Below are 13,498 nucleotides of genomic sequence, written 5' to 3'. Positions count from 1 at the left end.
CCTCAATGTTCTCAAAACTTCCAGCTTTAATTAGTGAAATATATATGAGAAGCTTTGTAGCCATTAGCAAATGTAGTGTAAAGTTGCACATGCTCACCAGCAGGCATCAAAAGCAGCTATGAAATCAAAAGCACGAGAAGACCCTGGAAGGAATAGGAGTGGTCCAGGAGGTGGTAGCCCGCACCCTCTTACATCATAATCATTTTGTGCCTGCCCTCCAACAATGGGACCAATTCCCTGCCCAAAACAGATTCAGAGCTAGAAACATGTTTCCAGTGGTGGAGTGACACCACTGTAATGAAAAAGCTAAGCAATCAGGCAAACCCCTGAATTCAAGTCCCAGGACAGAAGAGCCCATCAAACTCTTACCTTCACTTAATCAACAGTGCAAGAATTAGAGGTATGGCTCAAATGGGAGAGTGCCAGCCTCGAATGAGAAATGACAAGAGAGAGTGCAAGGCCCTAACTTTAAGGTCCCAGCACTAAGACACAAACACACACACACAAACACACACACACACACACACACACACACACACACACACACACACACACACACACACTGAACCAGAGGTTAAGACTGGCAATGAAACACAAACATATGAAGGAGATGGAAACACTGGCTGGTCAGGGAATGCAGCTTTCGGGAAAAGCAAGGAAGGCATACACACACTAGTCAGATGGCTTGAGTGAAGGGAAATGTGAATTGCTTTGGCTCTTCACTGAACCAGGATGAAAGCTTCCTGCTGGTACCAAGGGGAAGAATGCATGGCTTATCTTACTGACTTTCCCAGATATGGGACAAGAAGAGAATGGGGCATGAGTGGCATCCATGGTCAAATGGTAAAAGTGGAATGGAGCTCTTCATTAAATCTCTCCCAGGCTGAAGGTGCAGCACAGTGGAGGAGGGCTTGCTCACAGGCATGTACCAGGCCCTGGATTGAGTCTCAAGGGCCAAAGGGAAATATGACTGATTCAAAGGACACTTAACTGGTTTTAAAATCTTTCCTTGGTTTACTCAGTAATAATTTTGCCTCCATTTCTTATCTTGAGACAGAAATGTCAAAGAGATCTATCATTTGATTTGCTTAATTCCCCAGAAATTTTCCTAAACCAGGAAGATTAAAACTCTACCTACACCAACAATAATGGCTAGAACGATATCTTCACACTCCAGCAAAGTGCAATTCAATGATTTAAAATTCTAAGAATGGATTTGTGCTATTCCTATGCTAAAGACCAAAGTAATTGGGAATTGCTTTTTCATTTTCCCTAGTCAATAATGACTCTGTTCTTTTTAGTCTGAAAGGAAAGTGTGAAACTGATGATTTATTGTGACTGAGATTCCAGATCTAGAAGACTACAAAACCTTTCAGAGAAATATAGTAGTTTGTTGTCCGTAATGTAATTACTTTTCTCGGGGTGGGGGGGGGGAAGGGAGGAGGGAAGGAGGGAATAACTTCCCCAGTTAGGCACATTAATAAAGACAAACTTAGTCTACAAAGAACACAATCCATGTCTTCCTGTGATCACAAGCCCAGATGATCTCTAACCTAATTGCTTTTTATTTTTCTCTTCCCAGCCAACGTAAAATTTCTACACAATCAATGAGACCAACAACCCAGTCAATCCAATTTAGTTAAGAAGGCAAAAGCAATGGATTGACTGCATATTCGATCAAGCTGTTTTATAGGAGATATTTCAGTCAGAGAGACATGACTATAAATTTTCTCAGAGAGGCAATCTGGGTGGAAAAACAAATAGTCCTGTTAGCTAATAAATGTTGCTTTTCAAACCTGCTAATCCCTTTGGATGCTTTATCACTGTCTGAAAACTTTGGGCTACTTTACAAAGGAAAACTCCTGGTCCCTTGAGGTTGTGTATAAGTTTTTAAAGTCAATACCACCTGAAACTAGAAGTCATGCCAATCAATAGCTAATGACTTTCAACAACCAGAAAGCCTGAAGAACCACTCACGGCATCACCTCACAGGAGATTTGGAGTACTACACACAGAGCTCCAAATATTGGTTTTACAAAAGCTTCTCCAAAAAAGTCCCACAAGTCGTATATATTAGAAATCCAGGCAGAAATTTACCTGGGGCATTCAACTTATCTGGTAAGGTAAAGATTTTTAAAAACTAACTAAGAAGATGAGCAACTTTGGAAGGCACACTTTGGGCAGACTTTATGTTGTTTTCTGTGTGATTTAGAGACAGAAGGCAGAACTAATCACCTCTAACACTTTGGAGTTTAGGCCTGGTGAAGTGAGGCAGCCACTGCAATAGACAATCCCAGAAAGGGAAACAGAAACGTAACAAATGAAAAAAAATTAAAAGGAAAAGTGCAGCATTTGGAGGCCTGGTTTACATTAGATGGTTCGAAGCAAAGTTCAGCTCCATTCAAATGAACACTGAAATTTGAGACTACCTTCACTATGCTTACTTTAAGAATAAGCTATCAGAACACATCACTGGCCTTCTGAATAGATATAAATAAAACATGGCTCCTGGTTGAAAATAAAATTGCTCCAGAGAAAATAAGTGAAAACAACCTAAAGTGAGTTTAAATAGATAAATTTCCTCTCTATTTTTTCACCAGTTTAATTTTTTAAAAATCTTTTCCTTAGCCAAGCACTAGTGGTTCATACCTGATTACTGCTCAGATGACTGAGATCTGAGGATCATGATTCGAAGACAGCTCAAGCAGGAAAGAAGCCTTTCTTTTCTTTTGTCATGGGGCAAGAACTCTGGGCCTGGGTACTATCCCTCAGCTCTTCAGCTCAACCACTTGACCTCTACCACTTCAGCCGCAGTGCCACTTTCAGTTTTTTGGTGCTTAATATGAAGTAAGAGTCCCATGGATTTTCATGCTGGGCTGGATTTGAGCTGTAACACTCAGATATCAGCCTCTTGAGTTGCTTGGATTACAGGAGTGAGCGACCAGCATACCAGGTAAAAAGCCTCTTGTTTATAATTAACTTTAAGGCTGGAAGTGTAGCTATAATACAGGTGATTGATACAGTGCTATCTCTAAGCAAAAAGCTCAGTTACAACACGGGTATAGTAGCTCACACTTGTAATCCTAGCTACTCAGGAGACGGAGATCTAAGGATTAAGATTCAAAGCCAGCAGGGAACAAAAGGACTTAAGACTCATAGCACCAAATGACCACTAGAAAAGGGGAAATGGGCTTTGGTAGGGCAGTAACCCTGAGCTGAAGAGTTCAGGGACAGCACCCAGGCAGAGTTCAAGCTCCATGACCCGCGCCCCCCCCCACACACACATAAAAGCTCAGGTATAGCATGCAGACTGAGTACAAGGCCCAGTACAAGACAGGAAAAAAAAACTTAACATATCCATGTGTGTGGTGCATGAGCATATATGTATAAATCACCATGTTGTAATAATTGCAAAACTATGTTAAAAGTGAGGAGAAAAGAAGATACAACTACCAAGTTACAATTGCATCTGTTAGTAGAGTTAATAAAACCAAACTGACTGAAAGCTATGAGTAATAGAGGGTGGAACACTGGAAAAAGCAAGAGTAGATAAAGGGATTCCTCACATAAAGTACAGTAAATACAAGTATAAACTATAGTAATCATCTCAGAATAATTAATGTGCACTTTAACAAGAATGGATGTTAGGAAAGTGGAACATACTTTGTAGGGTGTGAGTAGTAATGGCAGGGAAAGGACGAGTGAGAATGGAGGAGGGTGAAAAGTCAAAATCTTTTTTGTAATTGGTGAAAATGAAGCCAGACAGGAAAGTCTGTGAGAGTCTTACCTCTATCCACTAAAAAGACACAAGAGACACACAAGCCCAGGGACATCTGCCTAGCCCCTAAGGTTAAGCTGGCAGACCAATAAACACACACACATACACACACACACACACACACACAAAAATTAATTTTAATATTTTATTTGATTCAATGAACAATATGGCACATTTATCACTTGAACAATTCATAAGTGGAATATTGAGATGCTTGACATTCTCATTATAGACACTCTACAATTGTGCGTTATGATTCTGCATTACAGTTCAGCACTTTGTTATATATTTTTCCACTATAAGAAATCTCCACATATTTGGGTATTACTGTTACTTTTTTGCAAACTGTCAGGCTTAATAAAATTTTCTTATTTCTCACAGTTTGGACAACTTATTACCTCCGTGTACTATTTTTGAATCATCTTATTATAGAAAAAGAATTTGTGTGGCTGGTGCACAATATTAAAAATGCATGAATGTAACAACTATAAAGTTAAATAACAAATGAAATAATTCATTTGAAGGGAAATACAATCTTCTCTTCAACGAATTAAAGAATTATGAAAACTACTTCATAAATCAGCATAGGATTATCTCACAAAATGCCAGTATGCTAAGGTAAAGTAGTTCAAAAGATGACATCTCTAAGACAATATGCTAAGCAAAAAGTACACCATAACTTCCCATCTTCTTGGAAAGAATTTTGTTACAAATATCACGTGGGGCTCTTCACTAGCAACCAATGGACATTCACAAAGTTTGGCCACCTCTCATTGGTGGCTGATCTGTCGGCCTAGATTAATCCCTACATAATACTCCCACCAGTGTTATAATTAAACTCATGCCCAAAGTAACTTTTATAGTAGCCCCAATCTTCAGATGGTGATGATGTCGAACACATCCTTTGCTTCAGCCTTATAGAAGAAAGGGAGGCAGGACTCTCGGCTCAAGCTTGCAGGATCTTGGTGGGGTTTGACAGCAGGCAGCAGCAGAACAGGAGGCTCTGAAGTGGGGCTCTCAAGGGGCCCAAGCGCGCGAGCCTCTCCAGGGCCAGGCTCCAAGTTTTCTTCAAGACACACGCCTTCCAACTCTTGCTGGTCCTTCCTGACTTCCATCTTCAGGGGCCCTGCGAGGTGTGAGGGGGCCTGGGCAGCAGGGGCCTGGGTGGCTGCCAGCATCACGTCCTGGCACTCTGTGCCCTCCCCTGCAAGGCACAGCAGCAGCTCCTGCAGCTCCTTCCTCTTCCTCCTCTTCTCCTGGGACAGTTGGCTGACACACTCGTCCTTCTCCTGACACAGCTTCTCCAGGACGTCCATCTGCTCTTTGTAGGAAACGATGGTCTCTTCCAGGGCGCTCACGTGCTGTGCCAGCTGGCTGCAGCGGTGCTGGAGGTCATCCACTGCACTCTGGCCATCCACCTGGGCGGCCAGGTCTTCGTGGAAGCAGATCTTCAGCTTCTTGGGCGCCTGCGCTTCCTGCTTCCTCTTCTCAAACAGGCCATGTATCCAGCGCTTGGCGAAGGGGGCCTGGCCCTCCAGCTTTCTCTGCCACTGGGCTGCCAGCTGACTCAGGCATCCGCAGCGGGCCTGCTGCTCCTGCAGCTGCCGGCTGAGCCTCGCCTTCTTGCACTCCGCAATGGACAGTGCTTCCTCGTAAAAATCACACATGCTTTGGGGGTTGTCCACATCCTCCGGGACAGACCCTTCAGAGGCAGTTGCCTCCTCATCCTTCTCTTCTGTGCCCAGGCCTCCTCCTTCCCTGGGAAAAGCCAGGGAGCTCAGCTGGGCCCGCAGCTGCGCATTCTCATGTCTGGTGGCTTCCAGGCACTGCAGAGTGCCCTGGAACTTCTCCCTCTCCATCTGGGCCAGCAACTTGCGCTGCACCTGCTCCTGCTGCAGCCGCTTCAGCAGGTGGGTCTGCCTCAGCAGGTGCTGCTGCAGGGCCTCCTTCTCTGAGCTCAGCTGCTGGCTGCAGGACACGGGCTCTTCACTCGTGGCTCTGAGTTCCTGCAGCTGCGCCACGTACTGGTCGTGCAGCTCCTGCAGATGCTCAGTGGCTTGACTCTTGAACTCAGTCGTCTTTTTGCCCTCTAAGTTCTCCAGCTCGGCCAGCTTCTCCTGCAGGGTTGTCTTCTCCTGCTGCTCTGAGAGGAGCTGGCTGGCCAGCTCCTCCTTCTCAGCGCTCAGCCTCTGCAAGGCATCCTGCAGCTGGCCCAGCTGCTCCTTGAGCTGTCGGTTGAGCACCAGGGTGCATCTCATGGTCTCGTGCTCCTTTTCCATCGTCTCCAGGATCTTGCGCCGGTCCTCGGCGTTCTGATCCCACTCCTCTGCCCTCTTCTGCAGGATCCACAGCCGCTGCTGCTGCTCCAGCAGCTGGAGACCGAGGCTCTGGTTCTCCTCCACCTGCATGTGAAGCTGCTCCTGCACGTTCTTGAGCTCCTGCTGCCACTGCAGGGCCTGGGCCTGCAGCTGCTGCTCAGCCTCACATGGGCCTGCGGGGGGCTGCGGGGGCTGCAGCTCTGACAGCTGCTTTCTCAGCTCCACCAGCCTGCTCTCCAGCTCTCCAACCTGCCCCAGCCCCTGCTCCTTCTCTTCTCTCAGCTGGCTCACCTGCTCTGCCAGCTGCTGGACCTTCTCCTGCCCTGTGCACCTCTCCACCCTCAGGTCCTCGGCAAAGCTGTCTCTCTCCAACTGCAATGCTCTCACCACCTCTCTCATGTGGTTGACCTGACTTTCCAACCCTGCCCGCTCCTCTAGTGCCTGCTGGCCCTCCTGCATTTGGATCTTCATGGCGGCCTTCTGGGTCAGGAGCTCTTCCAGCCTCTCCTGTAGCTCTGTGTTCTCATCCTCCAGGTCTTCACAGCATCTGGCCTTTGCCTGGAGCTGCAGCTTCACACGGTTCAGGGCCTTCAGCAGCTCTATGTTGTTCTGCTCGGCCTCTGTCTGCTTGGTGGAGTCTGCAGACGAGGTCATCTCTAGCTCTGCCACGCGCTGCTCTGCAGCCTGCAGGCGGCGGGTGAGACTCTCCTGCTCTAGTGCTCTTTCACTGGCCACCTGCTGCATGTGGGCCAGGGCAGACTGCAAATCCCACTTCTCTGAACTCAGCACCTGTATGCACAGCTTGTGCTGCTCCAGCTCTACTCTCAGCGCTTCCTGCACACAGGCCATCTTCTGGTTCTCCTCCCTCTGTTGGTCCTGCAGGTCTTCCTTCTCGTGCTTCATTTGTTGGATGTCACTGCGCAGCTGCTGGATTTGTGTTCTGCTGGAGTCCAGGGCGAGCACCAGATGCTGGCAGCGCCTTTCTAGGTCCTCGATATTACTGGAACCTGTGACCCCCTTGCCCGTGGCAGCTGTGACAGTGCCCATTGGAGGGGGAGGCTCAGGGTGTGCGTGGTCTTGGGCCACCCCCTTGAGAACAGCACAGTCCCCAGCGGTGTTGGTCTTGGGGTTACCTCCCTCTCTAGTGTTCTTCTTGTTCTTGGATGCTGCAGGTCTATCAGGATGATTTCTCTGCTGGTATTCCTGCAGTATTTTCCTTCCTGCAGCTACCTTTTTTCTTCTTGTCTGCTCAGACATCCCAGCACTGGGACGGCGAAGGTGGGGGGGCCACATTCCCAGGCTCTAAACTCCACTCACTTCTCACAATCAACAATAACTCTGTCTACCTCCAACTCTGTCTCCAACGTCACCTCGATTCGCTCTCTCACCACTCACCACCTCTACCTCCCTCGACCGCTCTAGTGGTGTGAGCCCATAGAGGGATACCAGGGGTAATAGGCAGCATAGAATGGTGGGCGGGGCCTCAATGCTTGTATCCCATTGGTCAGAGATAAATGGGGGGTGTGGCAGACTCTTGTGACTCAGGCAGAATGGGTGGGGTCACCTGAGAGCTGCACTGGCAGCCCCTCCCCCATGGGGCTCTAGCCACTTTGGCTGGGGACCTGCTCTCCTTGGACAGGTGCACGGGTTTACAAGTCAGCCTCCCTGGCCTCACTCACACAACTGGGGTCACTTGGAGAACTTATGTGGGTTTTGCCAGGCTCCTGGCCTTGACATTCCTGCGTTGCACATTACCATTAACAGTCAACTCCGATGCCAGGGATTTGGAAATAGATGAGCAAGCTGCAAGGCACGGTGTACTTCCCAGTGCCTTTTGCTCCTCCGCAGCCCTGTTTCCATTCCTTCACAGTTTAGAAATCCCTCCAGTGGACCCCATTCTTTCTTCCAGCTTGTCCCATTTCCACAATCTGTTTCATAAATGTTTTTCCCAAGGACTCTTCTCCTGGCCGACTGTCTACCTTCTGACAGCATAATCCAGTCCTGGTCCTCTGCTTTCCAGCTGCTGCTGTTCCTCCTCTCCCCTGCTGCCCTGTCTACTCAGAGGCAAGGTGGATCCAACCAGCCTTTCTCCTGAGGTTCTTCTCCAGACTGAGGCAGAACTGACCTGAAACTGTCAAGGCTTTCTGATACCCAGTGAGGATGGTAGTGTTCTTTTTTCCCACCCAATCCCAGCCATCTCAGCTCTCTTAAATATTTTTCCCAGAAGACCTCACCACATTTGCAATGTTTAATAGCATCATATGGCTGTCCCTTGCCTGCTATATTTTCAAGGCTAGATATTCCATTAGATTACCTTAATTCTAATGTAAAAAGGAAGTAGCAAAAATGGCTGATACTAAGGTGCATATTTCTTTTTCTTTTTTATTGTGATTAATAGAAGGGTTACATTATATTCACCAGATAGAAGGTGCATAACTTCACAAACATTAATACATTGATACCCTTTCTTATGACATGGTCCCCTTTGCCTCCCACCCTCCCTGCACTTATCTTGATTTCCTTCTTCCCTATCCCATTTCAAATAACCAAATTAATCCCATATAAAATATTTCAGATAACAATGTGAACTATTGTAACAGTATGAGATAACCAAGGGATGGCAAAAGAGATGAGAGATAATATAGTATATTAAGAACAACAGTCATTCATTATATGTGTTTTGTTTCCTTATCCTGGTGTTCCTTTCATTTGGTGTCATACTATTTGGCCTAATGTCTCTGTAAATCTCTGCTAGGAGAGTGCAAGGTTTCTACTGATTTTGACAAACGAGGGAGACTATTGGGCCTATGTTCCTTTGAGTCTGGCTTACTTCTCTTAACATGATTTTTTCCTAAGTCTTTCCATTTCCTTACAAATGGGGTGATGTCATTCTTTCTGAGAGCAGCATAGAATTCCATTGTGTACAAATACCACATCTTGTTGGTCCACTCATCAACTGAGGGACATCTGGGTTGGTTCCATATCTTTGGTATGGTAAATAGTGCTCCAATGAACATCGTTTTGCTGGTGGATTTAGTATGCTCTTGTTTCTGGACTATTGTGTAAATGCCAAGTAGTGGAATTGCTGGGTCATAGAGGAGGAACTGCCATACTGCTTTCCACAGTGGTTGAATGAGTTTGCACTCCCACCAATAGTGTAGTAGTGATCCCTCCTGGCCACATCCCGTCCAGCATCTGCTGTTATTAGTTTACTTAATCCTGGCCATTCTAACTGGAATGAGGTGGAATCTTAGAGTTGCTTTGATTTTCATTTCTTTTATGACCAGAGATGTTGAACATTTCTTCATGTGTCTATAGGCCATTTTTATTTCTTCTTCAGAAAAGACTGTGTTTAATATTTTTAATGGGATGGTTGTTACTTTGGAGATTAGTCTTGGAGTAATTCATTTTTTTGAGCTGTTGATATATTTTAGATATGAGGCCTTTGTCCTTTATATGGTTAGTGAAGATCTTCTCCCATTGTGTAGGCTTCCTAATTAATTTACTAGCTATGTTAAGGTGAATGGTTTTTTTTGTTTTTTTTTGTTTTTTGGTTTTTTTTGTTTTTTTATTGTAATTAGTAAAAGGGTTACATGATATTTGCCAGATAGAAGGTGCATTAATTCACATACATTGATACCCTTTCACATGTCTTGGTACCCGTATCCCTCCCCCCCCCCACTCCCCCCACCCGTCTTGGTTTTCCCCCTTCCCTATCAAATTTCAAATATCCAAATACAAATAAATTCAATAAATCAGATAACAAAGTGAGATACTATACCAATATGAGATAACCAAGGGACAGCAAAGGAGATGAGAGACAACATAGTACATTAAGGACAACAATCATTCATTATATGGCTTTTGTTTCACTATCCTGGAGGTCCTTTCAATTAGCTTCACATTATATGTCCTTATGTATCAAGATTTTGCTCTATTGCAAAATCTGTTCATTGCAGCACTATTCACCATAGCAAAGATATGGAACCAACCTAGATGTCCCTCAGTTGATGAGTGGATCAACAAGTTGTGGTATTTGCAAACAATGGAATTCTATGCTGCTCTCAGAAAGAATGACATCGCCCCATTTGTTAGGAAATGGAAAGACTTAGAAAAAATCATATTAAGTGAAGTAAGCCAGACTCAAAGAAACTTAGGCTCAATGGTTTCCCTCATTCGTCATAATCAGTAGAAACCTTGGGCTCTACTAGCAGAGATTTGCAATAGAGCAAAATCTTGATACATAAGGATATATAATGTGAAGCTAATTGAAAGGGCCTCCTGGATAGTGAAACAAAAGCCATATAATGAATGATTGTTGTCCTTAATATACTATGTTGTCTCTCATCTCCTTTGCTGTCCCTTGGTTATCTCATATTGTTACAGTATCTCACTTTGTTATCTGATATATTGAAGTTATTTGTATTTGGATATTTGAAATTTGATAGGGAAGGGGGGAAAACCAAGACGATTGAGGGGTGTGGGGGGGGAGGGAAACGGGTACCAAGACATGTGAAAGGGTATCAATGTATGTGAATTAATGCACCTTCTATCTGGCAAATATCATGTAACCCTTTTACTAATTACAATAAAAAAAAGACATGAGGAACTCGGGTTAGAAATAAAGATTTAAAGGCATTCTTCAATTATGTAAAAGAATTATGTCCTTGGTTCCCCAAGGAGGGAACGATTAATGAGGTTAAATGGCAAAGAGTTGGGGACTGTTTAAATGATTAAGATGATTCATGTGTTTATAAGAATTTTCATGTAATTATTGCAATTGTGGGCAAATAAGGAACATTTTCTGCTTGAAATGGTATTGATTTAAATGATGTGTGAGATGTTCACCATTTCCAGGCACTGTGTAATTCGATTGGAATAAACTGGCAGGTATCTTTGTAATTATAAATAGTACATGCTTGGCCATGTACACTGTAAATAGCCTTTACCAAATGTGTTTGACAAGGACCATAATTAAAATCACTTAGTGAATTGCGGTAAAGAAAAGGCCACGATTTACTTGATGTGATTGGCTTAATTGTTTTTACGTGGATAAAATGATCGTGGATCTTAAAGATTGCCTGTTTGCAATTCTCCTACATCCTGATGATCACATTCATTTTGCCTTCAGTCTCTCTCGTGTTAATTTTCAGGGACTTATGCAAAGATTTCATTGGAAATTCTTGCCTCAAGGAATGGCCAATAGCCCAACCCTTTGTCAAAAATTTGTTGCACAGGCAGTGGATCCAATTTGTATACGCTGGCCACACATTTATATTTTGGATTATGTATTTTATTGACAGTTCAGGACAGGTCAGTCCTACAACATTATTTTGTGGAAGTTTCTAAAGCCTTTCTTAACCTGTCTCTGTAATTCCTCCCTCTAGGCCCCTGCCCTGGTTGACGTCCCACTGGATAGGAAATTTGGGTTCCTCTAGGTCTGAGAAGGCTGGGAAAAGCCTCTAGGACCATGACAGCCCAGTCACTTTTGCCTGCCCTGGGAAACATCAGGGCTACAGAGTATAGGGCAGCTCGCATCTCCCCATCATGGGCATTCAGTAGGTTTCCTGAGCACTCACTGTGTGCGCAAAGGGCTCAAGGGGAGCTGTTGGAGTGGGAGTCAGGGAAAGACAGTTCATACATGGCTCCAGGACAATGAGAGCCCAAGCCGTTGAGGTCACACAGCAATTTGGAGGAACCAAGTAACAAGATCAAGCACCCTCAAGTGCATTGTTTGGGAAGGCTGCCCAGGGGCACAAGGAGGTAGAGGTGGCACTCCTACAAAGAGGAGAGTGGTGCTCACCCCTGTTATCTAAGTCAACCTGTCATCCCTCCTGCACACACTGCCTGTAGCCCAGCCAGATGACCAGGCCTGCCGGGCACTACGGATATGAGGAATCTCAGGACCACAGCTCCACACATGTGCTTTAGGGCATCAGAGAGGAGGAGAGGAGAGGCCCAGGTCCTGAATCTGCTGCTTCTCTCTCTGCACCCAGAGTCTTCTCATTCATCTTGGGTTACTGGAGGAGAGAGTCCCCAGACGATTTTCTTGAAGAACTGGGTCCATAGTGCTTGAGAGACCTTGTCATATCTCTACACTGCAATGTGCCTGGGTCCTACGAGGAGGGCCAGGCCTGCTCTCTGCTCACACAGCTGCAGCAATTGGGTTCCAAACAACCATAGCTTGAGAGTGAACAGATGGGGAATTCGGAGTTGTCTGAGTTGGAAGAAAGTTCCAAGGCTTCTATGGCACCATAGAAGGGGACCCTGGCAATTCAGAGGCCTTGGAAGAAACCCTGGTAAAACTTCCTGTGGCTGAATAATGGGACTGAGGCTTTTCAGGCAGGCAGCCCTGTAGAAGGTCTTTTCTTGAAGTTGTCCCAGCATCTGCAATTATTGTTGAGAAACCAAGTGTCAAACAAGGAGCACTTGAAACTGGGTCCAGGATCAAGCATGGAAGAAATCCTAGCATCTCAGGCAGAGCTGGAACCTAGGGCAGCCTCAGATCCCCCATCAACTCCAGGACCAGCTGCGGAAATCCAGGGTGATCCTCTGAAAATTGACTTCCTCTCTTATGTTCACATCCTTTGACCAAAGCCATGAAGTAATCTCCAGGTGATCCCATGACCCAGAGCCTTCCATCATTCTCAGACCTATATCTTAAGACTGATATCCAACACTTCTTTCTTCCGCAGATGTAGGAGTAGATGGAGCCACTGTGTAATATGGAACACTTAGCCCAATGATTGCACCAACAATCCTAGACCCAGGAATAGAACCATGCATTCCTGGAAGACAAAAGACCAGGACAGTGTCCACTCCAGAATCCTAGCAGCCACAATGCATGAATGAACCGATTCTACCATCTGTCCAAGCACCAGCCATTTGTGCAGTATTGACCCAGGCTCCTAAGTGCATTGCAGCAGACAGCCCAGAACAAGAGCTAGAGGCCCGAGGAAACTGAAGATTCATGTCTGATGTCCGTCCTTGTGTGGAAGGAGTCATCTTGCCACCTTGCAAGAGATCCTGACAGCTTTTAACTACCAGATGAGGATCCTGAGCCATGTGCCCAGCAGCCTTTGCCACACAACCTGGATAGAGTGCCCACACCATCTGCAAACATGGACACAGTTCCAAAAGTCTCAGAGGTGAAGCCCATCCTGTCCTTGCCATACCGTAGCACACACTTCCTGAGAATGAGTTGGCTGGAAGCCTCGGGGCAGAGTTCAATTGGTCATTTCTTTCATCTCTTGGGAGGCTCTTTAATGCCCTTAACCCCTTTCCAGACTTGAGCTCTGTTTAAGTGGAAACCCCGTAAAGTTTCAGTAGATCCTAGCACCAACTGTGGTTGCCCCCTTAAACCACTGTGTCCAGGAGGCATTGTATGTAATTACTACCTGCC

At 45.5% G+C, this 13,498-nt stretch overlaps 1 pseudogene; it reads right to left on the bottom strand.

Moving 5' to 3' along the window:
* Positions 1-3,909: 3,909 nt before the first annotated feature.
* LOC150039351 (golgin subfamily A member 2 pseudogene) lies at positions 3,910-7,531 on the bottom strand (annotated as a pseudogene).
* Between the last annotated feature and the right edge of the window lie 5,967 nt (positions 7,532-13,498).

The sequence above is a fragment of the Megascapheus bottae genome, unplaced genomic scaffold (assembly GCF_031878675.1).
Source record: "Megascapheus bottae isolate mThoBot1 unplaced genomic scaffold, mThoBot2.hap1 HAP1_SCAFFOLD_40, whole genome shotgun sequence".
Taxonomy (NCBI): domain Eukaryota; kingdom Metazoa; phylum Chordata; class Mammalia; order Rodentia; family Geomyidae; genus Megascapheus; species Megascapheus bottae.
This window is presented reverse-complemented; position numbering and strand designations above follow the sequence as displayed.